A 24,320-nucleotide genomic window follows, 5' to 3' on the forward strand; every position below is an offset into this window, starting at 1 on the left:
TTTAATGAAGTAAAGGATTTGTTGTCTAATACCTTTTACTGACAAAGTACCACCTTTTTCTCCTCATGAAGAGAGCACCTGAGGATCTTGAAGAAGTACGAGATAGAAAGGCTCTAAGAGTTGATACTGGGCAGAGAGAAGGATCCTGTGGAAGTGGGATAACCTTCCAAGGAGCCCACCTTGCAAGAGGATCCTCATTTTTGGCTAAAAAGCTACGATCCAGGAGCAAGTAGAACTTCTCCTGATGGGAGGAATTCCACATGACCCGCATCCCTGGATAGAGCCGACAGTTCTGAAATTCTAGCTCCTGAGGCTAGGCTTAATAAGAATAATGTCTTCCTCAGGAGCATTATGAATGTACAAGATGAGTTGTCAGTATCTGAAGCTAGTTTGAGGACATCATTTAAGAACCATGAAACTGTAGTAGGCCTCTGAGAAGGTCTAAGTCTAGCACAGGCTTTATGGGATAGATGTGAAATAAGATTCAGTCAGATCTATCTGAAAACCTACTTGAAAGATTTTCTTCAAAGCCGATTTATGAGTGGTAATAGTGCTAGCTGCTAAACCTTTTTCAAACAGGATCTGAAAAAGGATATAGCCAGATTAACTGTCATGGTTGTAGTGTTCGATTCTCTCAAGAAAGATGCTAATTTTTTAACAGCTGAGTCATATTGTCTAATGGTTGACTCTCTCTTATCTGATTCTAGGAAGAGAATATTCTGTGGATCAATATCAGCATCTTTATTAGCCGCAAACTTCATGAAGTCCATAAAGTTAGGGTCTGAGAATTCCTGAGGAAGCGAACACAGTCCTCATTTGTACTGATTGTGATAGCTTGGGATTGGGGATCCGTTGAGGTCGGAGACCCAATTCCAGAAGAAGAGGATACCAGTTGCCCTTGGGCCATGTCCGGTGCAATCAGAGCTACTATCCCTTTGAAAGACCTTAGTTTGCTTAGGACTTTCAAGAGAAGATTCACTGGAGGAAAAAACATAATTCTCCTCCACTGATTCCAATCCAACGACAGGGCGTCCGTGGCATAAGCCAGAGGGTCCAGGTTGGGGGCCGGGCATCATAGCAAGGGAGCTTGTGGTTCGCTTGTGAGGCGAAGAGATCCACTTGGAGACCTGGGACTCTCAGGCTTACCCACTGGAATGACCCGTCGTCTAGAGACCACTCTGATTCCAGAGGAACTGACCGGGACAGGCGTCTGCTATACATTCCTTACTCCTGCCAGGTGAGTGTCAGACAGATGCCATTTGTGTTTGTTTGCTAATGCAAAGATGGCTATCATGACATGATTCACATGCTTGGATTTGACCCTCCTCTGTTGATGCAATGAACTACCACTGCACTGTCCAAACTAGCCTAGATGAGACTTCTTCGGGGGAAGCAGTCTCTTCAGAGTAAGAAATACTGCCATTGCTTCCAACACGTTTATGTGGAGCTGGCGAAATTGAACTGACCAAGTCCCCTGAACCTGTTTGAACTGAGAGTATCCCCCCCACCCGGACAGGATGCATCCGTGTGAATGGTTAACACTGGAAGGGATATTGAAGGGGTACTTTCTTGGCTAAGTTTCTTTACTTTTGACCAAGGCCGTAGTTGATTGCGGAGGATCTGTGGGATTACTGACAACTTGTCTCGATATTTGGAGTTTGCTCTTGACCGCCAAATTCGATTTATATCTTTCAGCCTTGCCTTCAGAAGGATATCTGTTACCGAAGCAAACTGAAGGGACCCTAGGATTCTCTCCTGGTTTCTCCTTGACGTTTGTTTGCATTTGAGAAATTGCCTGACAGATTTTGCTATTTCCTTCCGTTTGGCCACTGGAATTGACAGATTGTGGGAAGACAAATCCATGGATTCCTAGCCACTGAAACGAGATTCCGGAGTAAGTCTGGATTTCGTTTTGTTTTATCTGGAACCCCAGATGTTCAGAAAGTGAACTACCTTTTTGGTGGCTTTGAGACATTCCTCGACTGTTGGTGCCCAGATCAACCAATCGTCGAGGTATGCCGCTACCATGATTCCCTGAGCTCTCAATTGTTGTACAACCACTTCTGCTATTTTTGTAATACCCTGGGGGCTACATTCAGACCGAAGGGCATCACTTTGAATGAGAATGTTTGATTTCCTAGCCTGAAATCCTAGGAATGGGCGGAAGTGCCTGGCTATAGGGATATGATAGTATGCGTCTGTAAGATCGATGGAGCAGTGACGGCTCCACGCGGAAGTAAGGTCCCTTACTTGCGAGAGGGTAAGCATCTTGAACTTGTCGCAACGAATGAAAGAGTTTAGCTTTGACAAGTCTAAGATTACCCTTCTTTTTGTTGAGCCTTTCTTTGGCACGCTGAATAAGCGACCTTGAAATTTTAGATGCTTGACTCTCGCAATAGCTCCTTTCTGAAGGAGTTCTTTCCGCGTAATCTGTCAAATTCCTCTGACGGTATCTGGTGGAATGATTTGATTGGAGGAGGATCTTTGATCCAACTCCAGCCCAATCCTTTGGACACTATGCTCTGTGCCCAATTGCTGAACCCCCACCTGTGGCGGAAGAGGAACAGCCTCCCTCCTACCTGGGGCGCCTCATTGTTGATGGGCGGGTTGGCCACCACGCCCTCCTCTGAACTGCCTGCTCCTTGTCGCCCTTCCTGCGCCACGCTGACGAAAGTAACCTCTCGCCCTACCTCTCGGCTGTTTGTAGCCTTGAGCCTCATATGTAGGGTTGAAGGCGGCGGAGATAGCGTAGGAGGTGGATGGCTGTGATTGAGGGGACAACAGGAGGATGGGCTGGTTCTGCTTCGAACTAGCAGGTTGTCCTTGTTGGGTAAACCGGGACCGCCTGCACAAATTGCTGCTGTTGCTGGTGTTTCTGATACGGCTGGAACCTCTTACCAGCCTTCTTCGGTTTCTTACCAGCAGTGGGAACGGAATCTTGTTTCCTCTTCGAGGAAATACCCCACCTAGCTCTAAGGCTCTGGTTGAGCCTAGCAGCTTCGTGGTGTACTTCGTTGACAGCGGACTCTGGGAAGAGATCCGCTCCCCACATGCTAGAGGCCAAGAGTCTATTCGGCTCATGCCTAATAGTACACTCTTGTAGAACATGCTTTCGGCAGTTCCTCCTAGCCTGGAAGAAGTCAAAGCGTCCGTTAGTACCGTCTGGAAACTGAGATTTCGCCAAAATCTGAACAGCGGTTCCGTAGCATAAGAGAGGGCAGCCATTTCCGTAATTATAAGGAATTGAGGGACCTGCCAAACCTGGTTCGCGCATCAAAACTCTGCCTGGATTAGGGAATCCGCAGCCTTGGTAGCTTCTCGCCGAACTGGTCCATGGCGCAGTCCGGTTTGAGCTTACCAAGCGTGAACGTAGCTGGCAAGTTCTCCCACAATTCTCCGAAAGCCGGGAAGAGCGGAGAAGTAGACTCCGCCTCCCTCAAACTGTGGGATGGGCTCATCCTTGAGGACTGCCTGAAGGGACTTCTCCACTAATTTCGTGGCGAACGGAAGAGAAAACCTCCTCTTCCGTCGCGAAAATAGTGAAGGGTACCTCTTGTAGGCCTGGAGTTTAGTGTTCGTACACTCCCAGTCCTCAAGGCAGTGAACCCATTCCCGCTGAGCATGATCTCTACTATATAGGACCGACTCTCTAGAGATCTTGTCTTCCCTAGTCAGAGCCGTTACGGTCAGCCTAGCATAACCGATGAAAGGCTGCGTCAGACCTGGAGGGTAAAACTCGAAGTCCTCAATCCTTCGAGTTCCACACTCCGGGATAGAGATCATCCCATCCTTGAAAGGAGCGTAGGCAGCTACTCTCCATGGGTTCTCCATGGAGAAAGCTGGCAGAGAGTCGTATGGCGGGAGTTGGAGAATCCCAGTGCTTGGCGCTGGGGAGACTGGAAGAGGAACCTGAGATAGCCCGGCTACTCGGTCCTCATTTTCTCTAACCCTGTTAGAGAGGTCTTGTATCGACTGGCCTGATTGAGACAGAGTGCTCGACAACTGTGCGAACATCTGCTCGAATCTCGTCCCCAGGGCGGAGACTTGCGAGCCAACCAGCTCGCCCACCTGTTGCATCACCACTGCTGAGAAAGCAGAGGGATCAAAGGTGCTAGGCCCTGCTCCTCCTACCGGCGTAGCCGGAGTGGAAGCGGTGGAGGCGGGAGAAGGCACTGGCTCGGCGGGAGAGCGCGAGCCTTCTCCTTAGAAGCCTTGCTTCTGGAGCTCTTTGAGTGAGAAGACTCGGCTTCGCTTTCACCGCATCGGCGTAGGAAGTCGACGACTTCCTAGCCGAAGAAGACGAAGACGACTTCCTCGAAGTTGTCTTGGCCAGAGTCTTCGGTTCTCTCTGTCCCTTCACCTTTGGGGTGGGGGGTACAGAGAGACGCGAGAGCGGGTAGGGATCTCAGATCCCACAAAGCCTTGGAATGAAGCACTCGAAGAAGGACAGGAGAAGATCCAGGAGCACCCAAGGAAAGACCTTGGGCGCCCGACACACCTACCTCAACCAACAAATCCTCCACCCCTACCGCCATGGGCTCGATGTTAAGGTCCAGGGCAGCGACGTCCGGGACGACTCCTGGGAGGCTACGACACCAAAGGATTGCTGGAGGTCTTGCTGGATGGAGGCTATCAGAGGGGCAGCGGACAAGGGGTCAACGTAACCGGTCGACTTGCCCGCAGGGAAGATCTGGACGGCCAGCTTCTTATCAAGAATGTAGGGCTGGCCTTTGGCGGCGTTCTTCCCGAAGCCGCCCACCCACGCTTTCAGGGTGGCGAGGGCGACTTCCCCTCACACCACCAGTAGCCTGAAAGAAAGGCGAGATTAGTTTCCAGTGGCGGAACGGGGTTAACAAACTTATGACTAAGAGTTGTTAGTAAAATGATAAGGAAGCCTATAACGGACTTACCCCATCTCCCAGCTGACCGACCAGGTCGTAGCAGATGGCGCAGGCTTCAGGGTGCCAGAACGATATCATCTCATTGTATGACGTGGCACACGGGGCGTGAGACCTGCACTCATCGTGGCCGCAGGGTCGTACAACGTCGCGTTGCACGCTGGGACCTGACAGTTGGTAGCCTGTAAGTGGAAAGATACATGAGTACCAGGTAAACACTTACAGTCTAACAGATGCTCCGCTGGTGCCGGAGCGATAAAGTTAGATTAAACCAGAGCCCCGCCAAAATACGTGTGGTAACCAGGTTGGTTGTGTGCCCTGGGCTATAGCTCCGCTGATGGCACGGGGGACAAAAAGGGAACCAACCAGGGAGTGGTGGTAAATGGAAACCACGACGGAAAATGGCGGGGATGGTAGATAAAAATAATCATATTACACAATTCATTGTAAAATTAGGGTATATCCTTAAAATAATAATAATAATACAAACCTCCCTCCGCCCGTCTACTAGAAGAGTGCGCGGGTAAGAAGCAAGCTCCCTTCCGGTAGCGGGGGAGAGATGTAAGGATATAGTAGGCAAGCAACCGACCACTAGTGGTGCCCACCCCTCCCGCCCGCTAGCGGAGCCAGTAATCTATAACCAAAGGTGCCCCGGCTGCGACGGAAGGCTCCTTTCGTATAGCGAGGGAGGTGGCTGAGCAACTGGGGAGGGGTGGAGGAAGGTCTCAGTGTAACACGGCGGGAGTGAGAGGGAGGGAGGGATGGCCTACTCCTCCCCGCCTCACCGACTACCCGCATGGAGACCCGGTACCTCATGAGTGGTCGCCCTATACCCCCCGCTGGGAGGAACCCCTGGCCGCCTCAGAGTAGGAGCAGAGAGAAGGCAACTGAGGTTGTCATGACAACAAGGGGTCCCCCAGCTCCTCCCTATACCAGAAGGGGAGGGCGGGGGCAGGGTAAGGTGCGATGGAACACGTGACCGCAAGTGGCCTAGGCCGCGAGCAACACAACCGTGAGAGGGCCACGTGAACCAGGCTGTACCAATACAAGGAACAAGCACCTAGGCAAGCCTAACACCATAAATATAATAAAAATATACATCGAAAAGATGGAAAAGACACTTTTAGTAAAAGAGAAAGAAGCCCAGGAGGAGGCAGACTGTTCCAAGAAACAGAAGCCTACTCGGAGCCAGCGATAGCCGATGAAGAGCAAGAGCCGGGATGCTGGGCCGGAATAATAATAATAGCCCTAAATACCAAACTAAGAGAAATGGTAGGAGGGCTGAACTAGCTAAAACTCGATGTAAAAACAATGAACGTAATATAGTAAGCCCATAAGTATAGAAGTCCCAGTATGGAGGACCGGGAATTCTTACGAGGCAGCATGGCGCCGCCACGAGACAACCGGGGAACCGTATATGACCTATTTAAGAGGAAAATACTGGTACCCGGAAGATAAAAATGTGGTAAAATATTACTTATGAGTTACTTAACTTAGCCGTGGCAATAGCAGAGCGTTCCATGGTAGATTATAGAGATAAATCCAGAAATAGCACAGCACAAGGAAAAAATGCGTCTTGACGCTAGCGCTAAAAATTAAGGATGTCCGCTAGGGGCGCTGCTGTCCGTGGCGTCCTCTAGTAGTAGTAGTAGCGGCTGCATCGCCCGTTGGTATCAGCTCTCTTCTGGGGGGATTCTGATTGGAAGTTCTAATTGGTGATTGTCTCGTGGTAGTGTTCCACACTCGCCCCTATTATCATACCGACACTTCTTTTTAAGAGTGAGCGAGTCAGTTTTTACTGACATTTTCTTAATTTTGTTTTTCTCTGGTAATTTTAGATTAATTTTACCTAGAAAGAATGATATTAAGGATCCTTTCATAGGCCGACACGAGCTGAGCCCAGAAAAGAAACATTCAAAAGAAGATTTAGAGATTATGCTTTTTATCGCTGCGCAGTTGGATGTCCAGATATATATACATGTATATGTATGTATGTATGTATATATATATATATATATATATATATATATATATATATATATATTATATATATATAGATATATATATATATATATATGTGTGTGTGTGTGTGTGTGTGTGTGTGTGTTGTGTGTGTCTGGTCCACCTGGGTTTCTTTGTGCTGCCCGACCCCAGACTTCCGCTGCCCAACCTCCCCTGGACCTGCCACTGGTACCCAGGATGTCGATGGCTGAAGCTAAGCCTCCTGGGTTACCTGACTTGCCTGCCGTACCGGCCGTACCTGCCGCTACCGCTGTTCTTGCTGCTGGCCCAGCCGCTCTCGCCGCTCCTGCTGTTCCCGCTCCTGCCCACCGTCGTTCCTGTCCACGGTACTGCTGCCCCAGACTCAGGTCCTTTCTGGACAGGTGCAGCGGGCCGTGTTTTGCTTTGGCATTGCCCCAGCTCCGTCCTGGATGGAGGATCTGACGTCTGTCCTGCGGGAGCTGACGAAGAAGAAGGTGTCGTTGTCGTCGTCTGCTGCCGCCTCTTCCCCGTCGACTTCTAAGGCTACCAAGCCGAAGAAGAAGAAGGCTGCCTCCCCCCCCCCTAAGAAGACTCCTTCGGGAAACTTCTAAGGGCCCGTTCCCACTCTGGGACAGGGGGGTCCTTCTGCTGGTCCTCCTGCTCCTTCGGGAACAGGACCGTCTCCCCTTCCTTTCGCAAGGAAAAAGAAGACAGGGACCAGAGGGGTACCGGCTACCACCGGTACTTTCCTCGCCTGGTGTTAACGGCAGCTGTTAGGGCGGCGCTGCCGCTACGCCAGGGTCCGGCTCAGTCCTCTCGTTCGCGAGAGGTTCTGAGTGTACGGTCTCCCGCGGGAGACCGTGCAGCCAAAGTTCTGGCGCCAGAGTTCGCTCGGCACCAAGACCACAGCATGGAGCAGAAGGCTGGTGAGAGCTGCTCAGGTGACTCTCGCCAGGCCAGCGGCTGCTCTCACAGCGACCAGCTGGTAACTCGGGTTTCCCCCCCAAAAAAGGCCAAAAAAGGCTCCTTCGGGAACTTCTAAGGGCTCGTCCCACTCCCATGGGACGGGGGGATTCTTCTGCTGGTCCTCCTGCTCTTTCGGGAACAGGGCCCGTCTCCCCTTCCGCAAGGAAGAAGAAGACGGGACCAAAGAGGTACCGGCTACCACCGGTACTTCCTCGCCTGGTGTTAGCGGCGCTGCCGCTACGCCAGGGTCCGGCTCGGTCTCTCGTTCGCGAGAGGTTCCGAGTATACGATCTCCTGCGGGAGAGCGTATAGCCAAAGTTTTTGGCGCCAGAGTTCGCTCGGCGCCAGGACCGCGCACGGAGCAGAAGCTGGTGAGAGCCGCTCAGGTGACTCTCGCCAGGCCAGCGGCCGCTCTCGCAGCAGACCAACTGGTAACCCTGGTAGACGTGACTGTCTCTGACCAGCCACGGGCTGAGGCTGGGAAGAGGTTCCGCCCTCCTGATCGTTGGTACCAGCGGTATGACGCGCCGCGAGGACACGCATAACCGGTCTCACCACGATATTGGTCTCTGCAGGTCTCCTGCCCTGCTCCCACAGGGACCGGGGGGATAGGGGACCAGCAGCAGCTCCTCTGCACACAGATTGGGGCCGCTGTTCTCGGTCCAGGCCGTTTCCCTGGGAAACGGCTCGACTAGGCCTGCAAGTTGGCGATCGCCATGAACCCTCCAATCCCGCTGGTTCTGCCAGCGGAGCGAAAGAGGAGCGTCATCTTCCTCCTCCCGTGCCTGCAACTTCCTCCGGTTTGCACCAGGAAGAGCGAGGCACAGCGGGGTGATCGTGAGGGGCATGCCCCGCACGATCCCGTCATGACGCGTAAGTACAGGTACGATCTTCGGACCGACCAGGACGTACGCACGTGGCAGGAGGAGTCCGAGAGGGGTCTATCGCAGTTCCCCCTCCTTAAGGGGGGGAGGTTCTCAGAATTGCTCTTTTCGAGGGGCTTGAACGCTCCTACTCTGCAAGATGCTGTGACTTCCAAGATTCAGAGGAATTGTACTGAGGTTATTGCGCTGATTTGTCAGCACAACGACCTCGGGGAAAAACATTGCCGCTCCCACCAGCAGAGCCCCGCGGGGTCACAGCTCTTGAAGCCCGAAGAAGGGAACCCGGACTGACGGGTGGGCTTGCCGCGATCGGAGCTTCTTCGACTCGGTTTTGGACCAGTAGAGCCTCTCGTCTCCGGACAAAGATGGCTTCGCTCAGGTCTGGCCGGTCGAACAAGCTAATTCCACCTCCTCTACTGCGACAGCGGCATTTCTACAGAGTATTGCAGCACTCCCCCTCCCCCTCCTCGGTCCCCTCCTGAGAGGTTTCGACCTCGATGAGGACTGGAATGAGTCGGAGGACGGTGTCCCCCGGCTCTCTCCTGTCAGGTGTCGATCAGCCCCACCTAGATGACGTTGACAGTGCTGCAGATCCTTACCTACAGTGCGAGTTCGTATCCTTCCTCGGGGGGAAACGTTTTCGACAATACGTTTTTTTTTCCAGACTGAGAGGCCATCACCGCAAGGCGATAGCTGCTCCTACTCTTCTCCAACTGCTAGTTCCACTGGGAAGCGAGCGAGTATCAAAATCCTCCCCCATTCCCTCTCTCCCTTACGGCTACGAGGGAAAGGGGAGGGATCCTAGAGAGATTTCTCCGTAGGTTCCCACGTTTGGGGACTGCACTACCCCCCCCCGGGGGGACCTTCGGGTCTACCTGACGTAAGCCTGGTCGTTGAGGAAGGATTCTGCCCCATCCCTGATTTCTACGGGAATCGAGAGGACCACCAGACAATAATCGTTTGACGAATTCGGTGGGGGTTTCGCAAAGTGCCTAGAATTCTGCGGATTTCTAGCACTCTCAGAGTGTTCGAGTTTTTTACGATCTCCAAACACTTAGGTGAGACCACGGTCCAAAGTGAGCGAGACGAGAAACCCCGATAATTGTTTACCCACGATAATCGGGAAAACCTCGCCTAATGCTCGAATTCCTGGAATTTCTAGCATTTGGAAGAAAGACTTGCTACTGAAAGAAAAGAAGCATCTCACAGTAGGCGACCCAACCTGGAATAGAGAAGAACGGACGGGAACATCCATTTGGCTTGAACTTTCGTCTTCGGTATTCTGTTCATCAATTGAAGCTTTTTTTCTTTTGGGAAAGACTCTCCTTCACTCCTCTTAACTAGAGAACAAAGGTGGTCGATTCTCCAATCCCTTATTCTCATTCCTCGAGGGGAAAGAATTTAGGATGGAGGTCGTTGTTCAGAAACCAACAAATATATTACGTATATTACCCTCGCGACATGATTTTCTGTTAAGCAGTTGAATTGTCCGGGGGGGTAGGCGCATACTGTGTTAACTCTACGAATTGTGAACCGAGACACTAGTATCCTATTTGAACTGCAACTTGGGGCTGCCTGCAACCCCCTCCCAGGAGTTACCATTTCGATTTTAGATACTTATGGTATTGTCACGTCAACACCAAATTAGCTTTTGTATTTACCAAAATCTGTTTCGTTTAAATATAATTGCTTGAGCATATCTTTTATTTATGCTCAATGGTTCCGGCCGAACGCATTCCTTAGTGGAATGGATTACCTGGCAACTCAGGATGACGAGTCAGCGAGAGCTACTGCGTATTTGAACTGCCGAGGCAGCTCAGTTTTTGCAGCTGGCTCTCCGAGATGCACTGTCGGTTATCCTCTCTCCCCTGCTTTGATTGACTACCAACTTTGTAACTGCTCAACAATCACACTTAGGTCTCTGATTAACGGGGATTCTCGCATACATAATGACCATCTACTGCCGTTATACTCGTTTTCATCCCCGCCTTCGACTTTGCGAGGAAATTTTTAAACAGAGATATCTCTTGGACTCTTCCATCTCTCTGTTTCCCGCACGGTAACAGGTCTGTGCTAGTCTACCCGCTGCATCGCACTGCAAAATAATGCGATGATTTGCAAATATCTGAGTTTGTCTTCAAAATATCTCGTATTCGTAGGGGTGCAATTATTCATTGTTCACCCCGAATTAACAGATGTATCGAAAGACATCGCCTACTCCCCGGCCCCGGACCTGCCACTCTACTTTTAATGTTAAGCCCATGAGAAGCGTTCTTCAGGCGGCTCTCCCCTGTGTTTTCATTACTGAAAAGCGCCCCGCTTTCATTGCAACGACGACTCCTCATCGGACAACAATGAAATAGCGGTTAGCGTTTTCAGTCATTTGTAAGCACAGGTTCAGAATCTTTAGAATCCTTCTCTCAATTCGCTTGTGAAGACGTAGGTTGCATTCAATTTCTAACCTTCGTCTTCAACGGCACAGTGTTGTTTCTCCTTAGCTGAGATTCATACTATGAGAATGTCTTGCCTTTCAGGACCTCGGTCGCTAGAAGGCAAATTGACTTTCGCCTGTGGGCACATGCCTTAAGAAAATATCACCTCACCGTCCGGGCATCAGTGACAAACAAAATACACTATTTGTTTTGGTCGCTCGGCATAACCCTTTAAAAGGGCGAAGGTCACGTGACTTACTCGGATTGCTTGGACAACCTTGCCTTACTAACGAACCAGTCAGTCGGCAGCTGTCAGAGCGGCCGAGTCAGTTACGAAACTACGCTGTGGACTTAGTTCGGGTTTGTTACAGAGCAATCATTACTTCGTCTTAATAGCTTTGTCACAAAAGTACCCCCATACCATCGACACCCACCATGGAGTGTCGATGTCCTATCCACTAACGAGAACTTCGCTGCATGGGGATCGGGGATGCGAGACTCTCGTTGCAGAACGGACAGACCAGTATGGGTACTGGACATCCACTGAACTCGAGAAGAGGGATAGGTAATGCGACTATTCCCTTCTTTTCCTCTGAGGGGAACTGCATGAATTTTCCTGCTAAGTCAAGCATCTAGGGGATGGGGAGCGTGACGCTCGATTTCATACCGAACTTCGTAGCGAAGACCTCGGAACCCTTCGGTCCGTCAACGATCGGTTCGAGTCCTTCACAAATCCCCCCCTCCCTAATGGACTTCACCGTCTTCGATGGCGAAGGAGATGCTGCTTTGTCCGCAAATAACTTCTCCGTTGCAGGTCTGAAGGCAGGGGTCTGGTCCAACCAGACCACATACACCTCCTTCTACTTCGGGATTTTTGCCCCACAGGTCCTTGATCTTTTTTCCTTGGGACCCGTGGTGGCTGCTCAACAACGTTGTGTAGCGAACCCAGACCCCTCGCAGGCTGAACAGCATTCAAGTCCCTGGTGTGACTGTAAGAATGGATGAGTGAATGAGAGTTGTGACTGGGCTCCTTACCATCTTTTTTCTTTTTCCCCCTCTACCTGTGGGTAGAGGGACACTGGTCGTCACCGCCTGCTGGACAAGAATGAGATGCAGGTGAGCTACTCAATAGAGCCCCATCCTATCCCTTTTCCCACTAGGGATAGGGGGCATATATCCACTACTTCTCCAACAAGGGGGAGGAAGTGGAAATGCCAGCTTGAGACAAAACCCATGCTTTATGTTGCCTCTTGCAAACTGGAACAAGTTCTTGCTTGCTGGTACGAAGAGATACGCTTGCCTCTCTCTTACTACAGGGCCAGAGGTCTGACCATTGATCCTGCGGTGCACACCCCGATCAATCGGACAGAGGCTTGATCCCTCCCTTCACTCTTACGACCAGGGGAGGCATTCCAAGGTTTTGGACGAACACCATCTGTCACCAAAAAGACTCAGATTCCTCCACCAAGAAGTGAGTCTTCCTATTTTTAAGACTGAGGGTTTGTATTCGTGTCGGAACAAATGGCAATTTGTCGAAAATTGCATTTTTTCCTAACTATAGAAACCTGAGGTCCTTTACATATATCCCCTCCTCAATGCCACCCCCTCTCTGCATTTTTTTTTGCATGGGGCCTAAAGCAAAAGTGATTCTTCACCTCTCAGGCGCGCGGCTGCGCACTGCGGACAAGCAGTTAACTACCGTTCTCCCCTTGTTTCGAAGCTTACGACCGTTCCAGCTGCCGCTAGCTACTTCCTATTGTTAAAGAGGCCTCAGGTTTTGTATGTTGGGAAAAAAAATGCAATTTCGACAAATTGTCATCTTTGGAGAAAATACTTTACTTCGAAAGGAGAGTAGAGGTCTTACCTCCGTTTCATCAACAACAAGAAGTTCGCGACTGATGCCCATCTCCAATGTCAGGACAACGTTATAAATGTACTTTTTTTTTTGGTTGTTTCACGTTGATCGTACATGGGTCCACCCCTGTACCATGCGGTTTTTTTACCCTAAAACGTTTTAGCCTAAGCTACCAACTAACCAACATTAAATTAGATGGTAGGGACCCCATTACTTTGCTACATAACTTTGAACCACTACTTTACATGTAAACGACAGACTAGCCTAGGCTACGAACTAACCGAATTACTGGATAATTTATTTGTTAACTGTGAGTAGTTAGGTGTGCTGTCAGTAAGGCCATGGCGGAATGGCGCTTTGCACACGCTAGCCACGGGGGTTACAGTAAGGCGTTGCGGAACGGTGTTCATGCCTTATCTGCATATTTAAAGATTCTTGGCAAGCACGACATGTTTCTGGCAAGAGGTAATGTTTGCACTGCGCGGCGCTAGCACATGGGGTTACAGTAAGGTGTGGCGGAATGGCGCTTCGCGCCTTATCCGCATATTTAAAGATTCTTGCAAGCACAACAGGTTCTGCAAGAGGTAATGTTGCACTGCGTGTGCTAGCCACAGGGGTTACAGAAATTAGCCAAAGTACATACAAAAAACATGACTAGCCTAGGCTATAAATCCCCCATAACTGTAACATTAAACACCTTTCTCGTTCGCCACAGCCTTACTGTTTGAACACGTGCTTTGGCACTGGCTTCGAACTAACGGAAAACACTAGTTTACATACAAATTGCGGCATCGTGTATGTCCTACGTGCCCACCGCCGGGCCGATAGATCTGTTCGAACACGTGCTTCGGTACTGGGTTTTGAACTAACCGAAACACTAGTTTACATACAAATTGCTTCATCATGCATGTTTTCCTACATGCCCACTCGCTGGGGCCGATAGATCTGTTTTTTCGAACATGTGCTTCGGTACTGGCTTCGAAATAAACCGAAACACTATTTTAAGGCTAAAACAAAAAATTAATATACAACTTACCTTAATCACATTTCAAAGTCGCTGCTGTCGCATGACCATGAAGGGGTACATGAAGGCATCAGTCTCGGCCTCTTTGAAATGGGGGGGGGTGGGGGATCACGTGGCTCGCTGTAGAAGGTCCTGGTCTTATTGTTTCGGACTGGGGAAATCCATAAATCCAATTTGAGATGGGGGATGTCGGGTGACTTTTGAGCGGTAGTACACGTTTTGATCAATTTCAGGAACGCCTGAAATGGACACGGAAAACATCTTGTAGATACCCGCTTCTGGATACAGTACGTAGAAAAATAGCTTTCGTAAAGTTCTTCTGTGTACCTGTGTCTGGTAGCGTGCTCCGTTTAAGAACACGCCACTGCGATTCTATCGTGTTCGTGTGACATTCAGGTCGTCCGGGCTAACGAAGTTATGCTGTGGTTCACGACATTATGCGCAAAATAATGATTCCCGGACTTTGCTGTACACGGACCTTCCAGCAATCAGATACGATTGTGGTTTCTGGAAGTACGTTATCAAGCAACACTTGGATCAGAGTTTCGGCAGAACGAACAGGAACCACCTTGAAAAAGGTCTCGTGTCTGTTGTTCAGTGCCGACCGAACACCCAAGATCCGTCCCCACCTTTCGGCACGGTTGTACTTCCATTTCCCAAATTTAGATTCGTCGATCTCAACAATATGACCAGGGACCACCGATTTTCTTATTATCAGCACACCGGATTTGGCAAACATATGTCCCTACAAAAATTATACCAATCCACCATGGTGTTAGGTGAAACAAAATATTAATATAATAATTGTTTCTAGGGACAATGCGACTTTTCAAAAAAGGACCCGTGCCGAACTGATACCTTCTTCCCGCAACTTGCTGTTGTACAGCGCCACATGTAAATCGGTTTGGCCCATGGCCTTGCTGGTCCCATGTTTCATGAACCGTCGGTTCGCTAGTGCATGTTGTACACACCCCGAATAGTCCCCAAGGTTAAACCCTTCTCTGGACAACCACTTCATAAATTCGTCGTGTTGTGTAGGAAACTCGATCAGAATACTAATATACAAATGCGTATATTTATCGAACTCGTCTGCTGTACACTTTTTGGGAAATAATACTGCGTGCGTTCTATCCATGTCGGCGGTGGAAAACGGAAAGGGCAAATTTTGTGACTGCAGGTATGCTGGTCTGATTCATATTCTGGGACATGTTTTTTATTGGTTTGGAAGGAAGTTAATCCATGTCCTTGGGGATGACCTTGGGGTCACCTGATACGGATTGGTTTGATTTAAAATTCCCTCGTTGGTGGGGGCGGGCCGACGTACAGTCACCTGTCCGCGCAACTCAAGAACTATGGGAGCTACGACTGCCGTGTCAGCCTTCACATCAAGTGGGTACTTAGAAAAAATTCACGTTTCACAGGAAAATATCGGCGGATGGTATTTTGTTTGTAAAATTGGTCGGATAAGTGACTTTTTGGGTATTTTGGAATTCTGGACACTTTTTATTCTATGCATTTTGTTATTTGGGTAAATGGTTTTGGAATTGTGGGATCTGTCCCCAGATCTACGAACTACCAAGTACTTATAACGTGTCCTGACACCAGAGATGGTCATCAGTCGCGAGTTTGTTGTTGGTGAGAGACGGAGCTAAAGACCTCTACTCTCCTTTTGAAGTAAGTATTTTTCTCTAAAGTTAGAAAAATTAAGGCAAAATTTAAAGCTTTAAACACTGAGGGTAATGAAAAGGGGGTGGCCAACGCAGCACACTTCACCAAAAACGCCTTTCGAAATTTTTACTTACGATTAATAATTAGAAGATTGACGCCATCTCGATGTTTGCGGAGTCGCTTGTGTCAACAAACTTTCCCATTTCCTGTGATAAATCCCCACACCACTTTTACCCATAGACGCTGGGCACTTTCATCACAACAATCGGAAAACGGGTCCCTTGCCACAACGTTTTTAAGGAAACTACGATTTTTGGTAGAAGAAGACAACGAAGGGGGCCCTGCACTAGATAATTATTTAGATAAATAGTAAAACATCAGTTTGTTCTGATACGTAATACAAACCTTTCGGTCCTTTAACAATAGGAAGGTAACTAGCAGCTGGAACGGTCGTAAGCTTCGAACAAGGGAGTTCGGTAGTTACTGCTTGTCCGACAGTGTGCGCGCCGCGCGACTGGAAGTTGAAGAAACCACTTGTTTGCTTTTGGCTGCGTTGGTGAAGGACATGTTCGTCATCGCTCTCTTGCCCGCTCATCGTCCGTATGCTTTGGGGTTGTGTGTTTGTTTCTCAACTTGGTTTGTCAGTGTAGTGAAGTGTATTGTAAGTACGTGACTTTTCTTTATTACTTTTTTATTACATTGATTATGGATGCTCATGGCAATGGAGCTATCCCCGCCCCCCCCCCCCCCCCCCCCCCCCCCCCCCCCCCGAAAAAAACCCCCCCCTCCCCCCCCCCCCATCAGCCATGGAGTTTGCCCTGGTGTGGAGGGGCCGCAAGTGTGGGGTCTTTCGCTCTTTCACCGAGATAGATCCTCATGTCCTTTGGCGGGGGCATGAATGCCCTCGGACCGAGCATGTAATTTTGTGTAAATTGGTCGGAGGTGCAGTGGGTGCTGTACAAGGGTAGGAGGAAGTGTAGACCTGCCAAGGAGTCGTCGGAAAGCTCTCCAGCGACTCCCTTGGTTTTGGACACTTCCCTCTTCTTTCCTGCCCCCCCCAGCTCAGCTCCCACGTATAGCGCCTTCCCCTTCGGGGGGGGGGGTTTCCTCGTTCCTTCTCTTTGCCCGGTCTGTCAAGCGTAGAGGAGTGAGCGAGGTGCCCCGACGTGCATTGTATTCGGGGTTTTCTGTTTGCTCGTGTTGGGGCTCCCCCCCCCCCCCCCGCGCTCGCGAGGGGGAACCCCTCCTAATCACCCGACTGTTGCTTCCTCAGGTGCTCCTGCTGCGGGCGACGACCTCGGCCAGGTGCGGTGCCGCTGGCGCTCCAGGGCAACGCCGAGCGTCCAGGGGCTGCTCCAGCATCTGGCGGGGGCTGTGCCGGTCACCCTTGGAGCGGTGACCACCACTACACGATCTCGACTCCAGGGTACGCCGCCCCTCCTCACCTGGTTTACACCCCTCTCGTGATGTCTGTGATGCCAACGGCCGCTGTGCAGGGCCCCGATCGCTGCCGTGCCGAGGAGGGGTGCCTCCCCCTTCCGGGTTCTTTGTGCTGCCAGCCCCGGTCTTCCGATGCCCCTGGAGCCTGCCGCCAGGTACCCAGGATGTCACTGGCTGCTGCCCTGTCTCCTGGAATACCTGCCACTACTGCTGTTCCCACCTGCCAACATCGTTCCAGCTCGTGGTGTTGCTGCCCCAGACGCTGGTCCTTCCGGGACAGGTGCAGCCGGGCACTGTTGATTCGGCAACAGCAGTCCCAGTTCCATCCTGGATGGAGGACTTGATGTCTGTCCTGAGGGAACTGACGAAGAAGAAGAAGAGGAAGGTGGTGTCGTCGTCGTCTTTGTCGTCTTCTTCGTCGCCTTCTGCCGCCTCTTCCCCTTCGACTCCCAAGGCTTCCAAGCCAAGGAAGAAGAAGGCTGCCTCCTTCCCCCCTAAGAAGCTCCTTCGGGAACATCTAAGGGCCCGTCTCACTCCGGTGGGACGGGGAGTCCTTCGCTGGTCCTCCTGCTCCGTCGGGAGCGGGGCCTGTCTCTCCTTCCGCAAGGAAGAAGAAGACGGGGACCAGAGGAGTACCAGCTAACACTGGTACTTCCTCGCCTGGTGTAGGAGCACTGCCGCTACACCAGGTTCCGGCTCAGCCTCTCGTTCGCGAGATGGTACCAAGTGTACGGGCACCCGCGGGTGTGATCGTGCAGCCAAGGACCAGATTGTCCGAGTTCGCTTGGCGCCAGGGCCAAGGCACGGAGCGGAAGGCTGGTGAGAGCCTCTCAGGTGACTCTCGCTAGGCCAGCGATCGCTCTCATAACGACCAGCTGGTTACTAGGGTTGCCGTGACGGTCCCAGACCGGCCACGGGCTGAGGCTGGTAAGAGGTCCCCTCAATCGCAGGAACCAAGCGGTTCGATGCGCCGTGAGAACGAGGCACTGGTCCCACCGCGACAGTGGTCTCTGCAGGTCCCCTGACCGCCGCTCCCACCGGGACCGGACCGTGGATAATGGGAACCAGCAGCAGCTCCTCTGACGCACGGGTCCGGGGCCGCTGTTCTCGGTCCAGCCGCTCGCCCCAGGGGAGTGGCGTGATCAGGCCTGCAGCTCGATCGACACAGTGGGTTGGCGATCGCCTGCAGCCCCCCAAGCAACACCAGTTCTGCCAGTGAGCGAGAGAGCGTCAGGTCTTCCTCTCCTGTTCCTTCAACTTCCTCGGGTTACACCGGGAAGGGCGAGGTAACAAGGAGTGATCGTGAGGGGCGCGCCCCCCACGATCCCGCCATGACTCACTACGTGCCAGGCACTGTCCTCGGATTCGACCAGGTCGTATGCGCAAGTGCAGGAGGAGACCGGGAGGGGTCTGCCATTATTCCTCCTTCTGAAGGAGGAGGGTCTCGGGAATCGCTCTTGCTGGAGGGCTTGACGGTCCCTACTCCTCAAGATGCGGTCACTCCTGAGATCCAGAGGAATTTTTGCTGAGGTCATTGTGCTGATTCGTCAGTACAACAACCTCGGGGTCCTGAAGGCAGGAAAACCACTGGTCCAGACCTGCAGCTGGTCCAGACCAGCAACTCGACCATCACCGCGGTTGATGATCGCCGCAGTCCTCCCAGCCTACCGGTCCTGCTGGTAAGCAGGGGAGGAGCTCTCATGACAGCTCCCTGACATAAAGATTGACGCTCCGTTCCTTGGTCCAGCTTTTCTCCGCAAGAAGCCGCTGGTCCAGACCTGCAGCTCGATCGCCACCGTTGGTTGGCAATCGCCTGCAGTCCTCCCAGCCTACTAGCATGCTAATAGGCAGGGTAGGAGTATCAGGTCTCCCTCACCTGTCCCTTCAACCTCCTTAGGTTACACCAGTAGGAACGAGGCAAACAGGAGTGACAGTGAGGGTGTGGGGGGTGGCAAGTACGAATGACACTTCCCAGACTCTTGGAGGGACCATCACTGATGTGCACGTGACTGTCCGTCTGAACCACGCATTCAAGAGAAACAGGGCGCGCTCCCCCTTCGGTCCTCTTGAGAGGTTTCGGCCTCGACGAGGACTGGGACGCGTTGGAGGACGGTGTCGGCTCTTCTTCTGTCAGGTGCTTGCTCAGCCCACCCAGACGACGGTCACGGTGGCGGCAGATGCTTAGCCTACAGTACGAGTTCGTAACCCTCCTCGGGAAAACGTTTTCTCTTGACGATAACGTTTTCCCAGACTCTGAGCAGCCATCACCGCAAAGTGTTGGCTTCTCGTACTCGCTTCTTCAACTGCTAGTTCCGCTGGGAAGGCGAGCGAGTATCCAATCTTCCTCCCCCCATTCTCTCTCTCCCTACGGCTACGAGGGAAAGGGGAGGGATCCTGCAGAGCGTTCTCCGTAGGATTCCACGTTGGGGATCGCGTTCCTGGGGGACCCTCGGGTTCTACCAGACTAAGTCCCCGTCATTGAGGAAGGATCCTGCCCATCCTCAATTTCTACGGGAATCAGGAGGACCACCAATTGATGATCGTCTGACGAATTCGGTGGGGGTTTCGCCGAGCGCTTAGAATTCTTCGGAATTTCTAGCACACTCAGAGTGTTCTGGTTTTCTACGATCAACAAACACTTGGACAAAACCACGGTTCAGACTGGGCTAGACAAGAATCCCAGATAATTGTTACTACAATAATCGGGAATCTCGCCAAAATGCTCGAATTCCTGGAATTTCTAGCATTTGGAAGAAGCACTGCTGCTGAAGGAAGAATTTCTCACAGTAGGCGGCCAACCCTGGAATAGAGAAGAACGGATGGGAAAACATCCAGTTTGGCTTGAACTTTTGTCTTCGGTATCTTGTTTTCACCATTGAAGTCTTCCTTCGGGCGGGGAAAACTTCTCCTTCACTCTTCATTAGAGAGTGAAAGGTGTCAGCTTCCAGTCCTTCTTCTTTCCTCGAATGGAAAAGAATTTAGGATGGAGGTTTTTTTACAGGAACCTACAAACATACTACGTATATTGCCCTCGCGACATGACTCTGTTAATCAGTTGAATTGTCCGAGGTGTAGGCACATACCATAGTTAACTCTACGGATTGTGACCGAGACGTATAGTATCTTAATTGAACTGCAACTCGGGACTGTCTGCAACCTCCCAGGAGTTACCAGTTTCAATTTTGAGATACTTGTGGTATTGTTACGACAACACCACCTCAGCTTTTGTATTCACCGAAATCCGTTTAGTTTAAATGCAATTGCTCGAGCGTATTTTTTTTTTTGCGCTCGATGGCTCTAGCCGAACACATTCCTTCTTGGAATGGATACCTGGCAACTCAGGGTGACGAGTGACTAAGAGCTAGCGGTGTATTGGGCTGCCCAGTACCAGTTGGCCTCCAAGATGCACGGTTGGTTTATGTCTCTCTCTTCTACAATGATTGACTACCGAACTGTACCTCTGCCCGACAATCACAGACTTAGGTCTCTGGTTGACTGGGATTCTCGTATACATGAATGACCATCTCTACTGCATCGCCTTGGACATTGAGAGAATTTTTAGGACAGAGATATCTCAATAAACTCTATCATCTTTCTGTTTACCGCACGGTAACAGAAGTCTGTAGCCCAGTCTCCCGCTGCATCACACCTCTGCGATAATGCGGATGATTTCTTCAGACATCTGAGTTTGTCTTCTAAAGTATCTTGTATTCGTAGGTGTGCAATTGTTCATTGTTCACCACAAATTACAGATGTTTAACGGAAGACATCGCCTGCTCCCCGACCTGCCAGCTCTACTTCCAAGTTCAGCCCATTAGAAGCGGTTTCTTCAGGCCGTACATCCCTGTGTTTTCATTACTGAAAAGCTCCCCACTTTCATTGCAAACTACGACTTCTCACCGAACAGCAATGAAATAGCGGTTTAGTGTTTTCAGTCCTTTGTAAGCACAGGTTCAGAATCTTGAGAATTACTTCTCTTGATTCGGCTGTGAAGACGTAGGTCTGCATTCACCTACCACCTTCGTCTTCAACAGCGCATAGTGTTGTTTCTTCTTAGCTGAGATTCAACTACTATGAGAACTGTCTTGCCATCAGGGACCTCGGTCTCTAGAAGGCAATTGACTTTCGCCTTGTGGGCACATACCTTGAGAGTATCATCACCTCGCCTTCCGGCTTTCGGTGGCAACATATAGACGATTTGCATGTTCTCTCGCATACCCCTTTAAGGGGGCCGGCCGGCTAATGCCATTCTTTAAGGACAGGGCTTTGATATTCATACCACTTAATAAGGTGACTTGGGACATCTCCAAACCGCATATGATTTTTGCCTCTGACCTTCGGTTTTTGTGACGCCAGGGCGATTTATCCCGAAAATAACCATTTTTTCAAGTTCTATCTCCTCATTTGATATTTAATATTAAGACCTGGGATTACTACCATATAAGGGATTTTGACGTAAGGAAAAATCTATTTCTGGGCGATTGGCTCGTGTCGCCAGCGAAATATCCTTTAATCTATTATTTCTAGGGTAAATGTACTAACACATACCAGAGAATAAATAAAATAAAGAAAAGGTCAGTATAACTGACTCGCTCACCCTCCAAGAGGGTGTCGGTATGAACACTATGGCGAGTGAGACCACTACCACGAGCCAAATGCCAATAGAATTCTCCCACTACAAAATCCCCCAAGAGGAGAGCCGACCCACAGAGTGGGCAGCACTTACTACTACTACTCCATCCCATGCTGCCGACTGCTGCGCCTCTGGTGGCCATCCTGAAGTTAGCAGACAATCTTGGCGATGGGATGGGGTAGGGCGGGATTTCGCTGGCGACACGAGCCAATCGCCCAGAAATAGATTTTTCCTTACGTCAAAATCCCTTTTCTGGGCTCAGCTCGTGTCGCTGCGCGAAATCGTACCAGAGAAATAGCACAAGATTGTAAACAAAATCAACAAAATAAAAAGAGGTCTCAAATAAAAGATAAAATAAAAGTAAAGAATATAATTGCTAATAAGGATACATATACACAGTGATACAAAATAGAAAATATTGCTTAAATTACACTTAATTCTAATAATATTCTTAACTTAAGGTAATTTACATATATACAGGGGTAATATGGCATATGTACCAAAATGGTATCTGTGTAAAGCTATGTATCAAAAATTATAGAGCAATTAACATAATAAGTTGAACAAAACAAACTCAAAAATAATAATATATAAAGGAATGTATATGACTTAATATACAAAACCCGTAACCATTACAATAAGATGTATCCCCTAGCATAAAAATAAGGGGATGACATCCACGAGATCAATATCCATCATCAATTGTGAGTGTCCCTAGCAAAAAAATAAGGGACACCCACCACATCATCATAAAAGCAGCTAAGACACAAGGTGACCGTAAATGAACAAGGCAGGAATAGACGAACTGTTGGGTGAGGCAGGTTAGAAAGGAGGACTGGATCTTCTACTAAAGATTAGTTAGAGTCCAGGGGAAAACTATGGTTCCCCGCTGCAACTGCTGAAAATTTCAGAGCTTCCAAGGACTTTAAGTAATGACGTTTGAATACTGTCGGCGATTTCCATCCAGTATACTTTTTCAACTCATCGAAGTTTCATATGTTGGAAATAGTTAATTGAGGTGGCTACTGCCCTGACATCATGTGCTTTTGGAAAGAGTCAGGATTGGCTTGTTTAATGAAGTACAGGATTTGTTGCCTGATGCCTTTAATAGATAAAGTGCCACCTTTTTCTCTCTTAAAGAGAGGACCCGATGAGGATGAGGAGGTCCTAGATAGAAAGGCTCGTAAGGTTGAAACTGGGCAAAGAGATACATCTTGTGGAAGGGGTAGTACCTTCCATGGGTCCCACCTCATCAAAGGATCTTCATTCTTAGCTATAAAACTACGTTCCGGAGAAAGTAGCACTTCCCCTGTGGGAAGGAACTGAATATGATCCGGATCTCTGGATAAAGCCGACAGTTCTGAAATTCTAGCTCCTGAGGCCAAGCTTAATAAAAATAGGGTTTTTTCTTAAGAGCATTATAAACGAGCATGTGTCATTATTGGTTTCTGAAGCCAGCTTTAGAACATCGTTTAAGAACCATGATACTGACGTAGGCCTTACAGAAGGTCTAAGTCTAGCACACGCCTTGGGAATAGAACGAGAAGTAGGAATCTGTCAAGTCTATGTTGAACCCAAATTGAAAAATCTTTTTCAAGGCTGACTTGTTTGTCGTAATTGGTGCTAGCTGCTAAGCCTTTTTCAAATAAGGATCTGAAAAAGGATATAGCTGAATTGATTGTCATGATCCTAATATCTGATTCTTTCAGGAAGGTTGCTAACTTTTTGACAGCAGCATCATACTGTCTCAAAGTTGAATCTCTTTTATCGAATTCCAAGAAGAGAATATTCTGAGGGTCAATATTCGCATCCCTTTTTGCTGCAAACTTCATGAAATCCATAAAGTTAGGGTTTTGAGAATCCCTGAGGAAGCGAACACAGTCTTCGTTTGTACTGACTGGGAGAGCCTGGGATTGGGGATCCGAAGAGGGCGAAGACCCAGTTCCAGAATGAGAGGGTACCAATTGCTCTTCGGCCAGTCTGGGGCTACTAGAGCCACTTGACCCTTGAATGTCCTGAGTTTGTTTAACACTTTCATGAGAAGATTCACTGGAGGAAAGACAATAAATCTTCTCCCAGTTGTTCCAGTCTAGAGCCAGGGCGTCCGTGGCATAGGCCAGAGGGTCCAGGTTGGGGGCCACATAACACGGAAGTTTGTGGTTCGCTTGAGATGCGAAGAGATCCACCTGTAGACCTGGAACTCTCTGAAGAATCCATTGGAACGAACTGTTGTCCAGTGACCATTCCGACTCTAGAGGTACTGATCGGATAGAGCATCTGCTATGACGTTTCTCACTCCAGCTATATGAAGTGGAGGAGAGATGCCAACTGAAACTTGTCCGCCAGGGAGAAGATGGCTACCATGACATGATTTAGATGACGTGACTTGGAGCCTCCTCTGTTTACACAATGTACTACCACTGCGCTGTCCAGGACTAGCTTTATGTGGGAGTACTTTGGCGGACGTAACCTTTTTAGAGTCAAGAACACTGCCATTGCTTCCAGTACGTTTATATGGAACTGACGGAACTGAGGTG

This window comes from Macrobrachium nipponense, chromosome 13, assembly GCF_015104395.2.
Source record: "Macrobrachium nipponense isolate FS-2020 chromosome 13, ASM1510439v2, whole genome shotgun sequence".
Lineage (NCBI taxonomy): Eukaryota > Metazoa > Arthropoda > Malacostraca > Decapoda > Palaemonidae > Macrobrachium > Macrobrachium nipponense.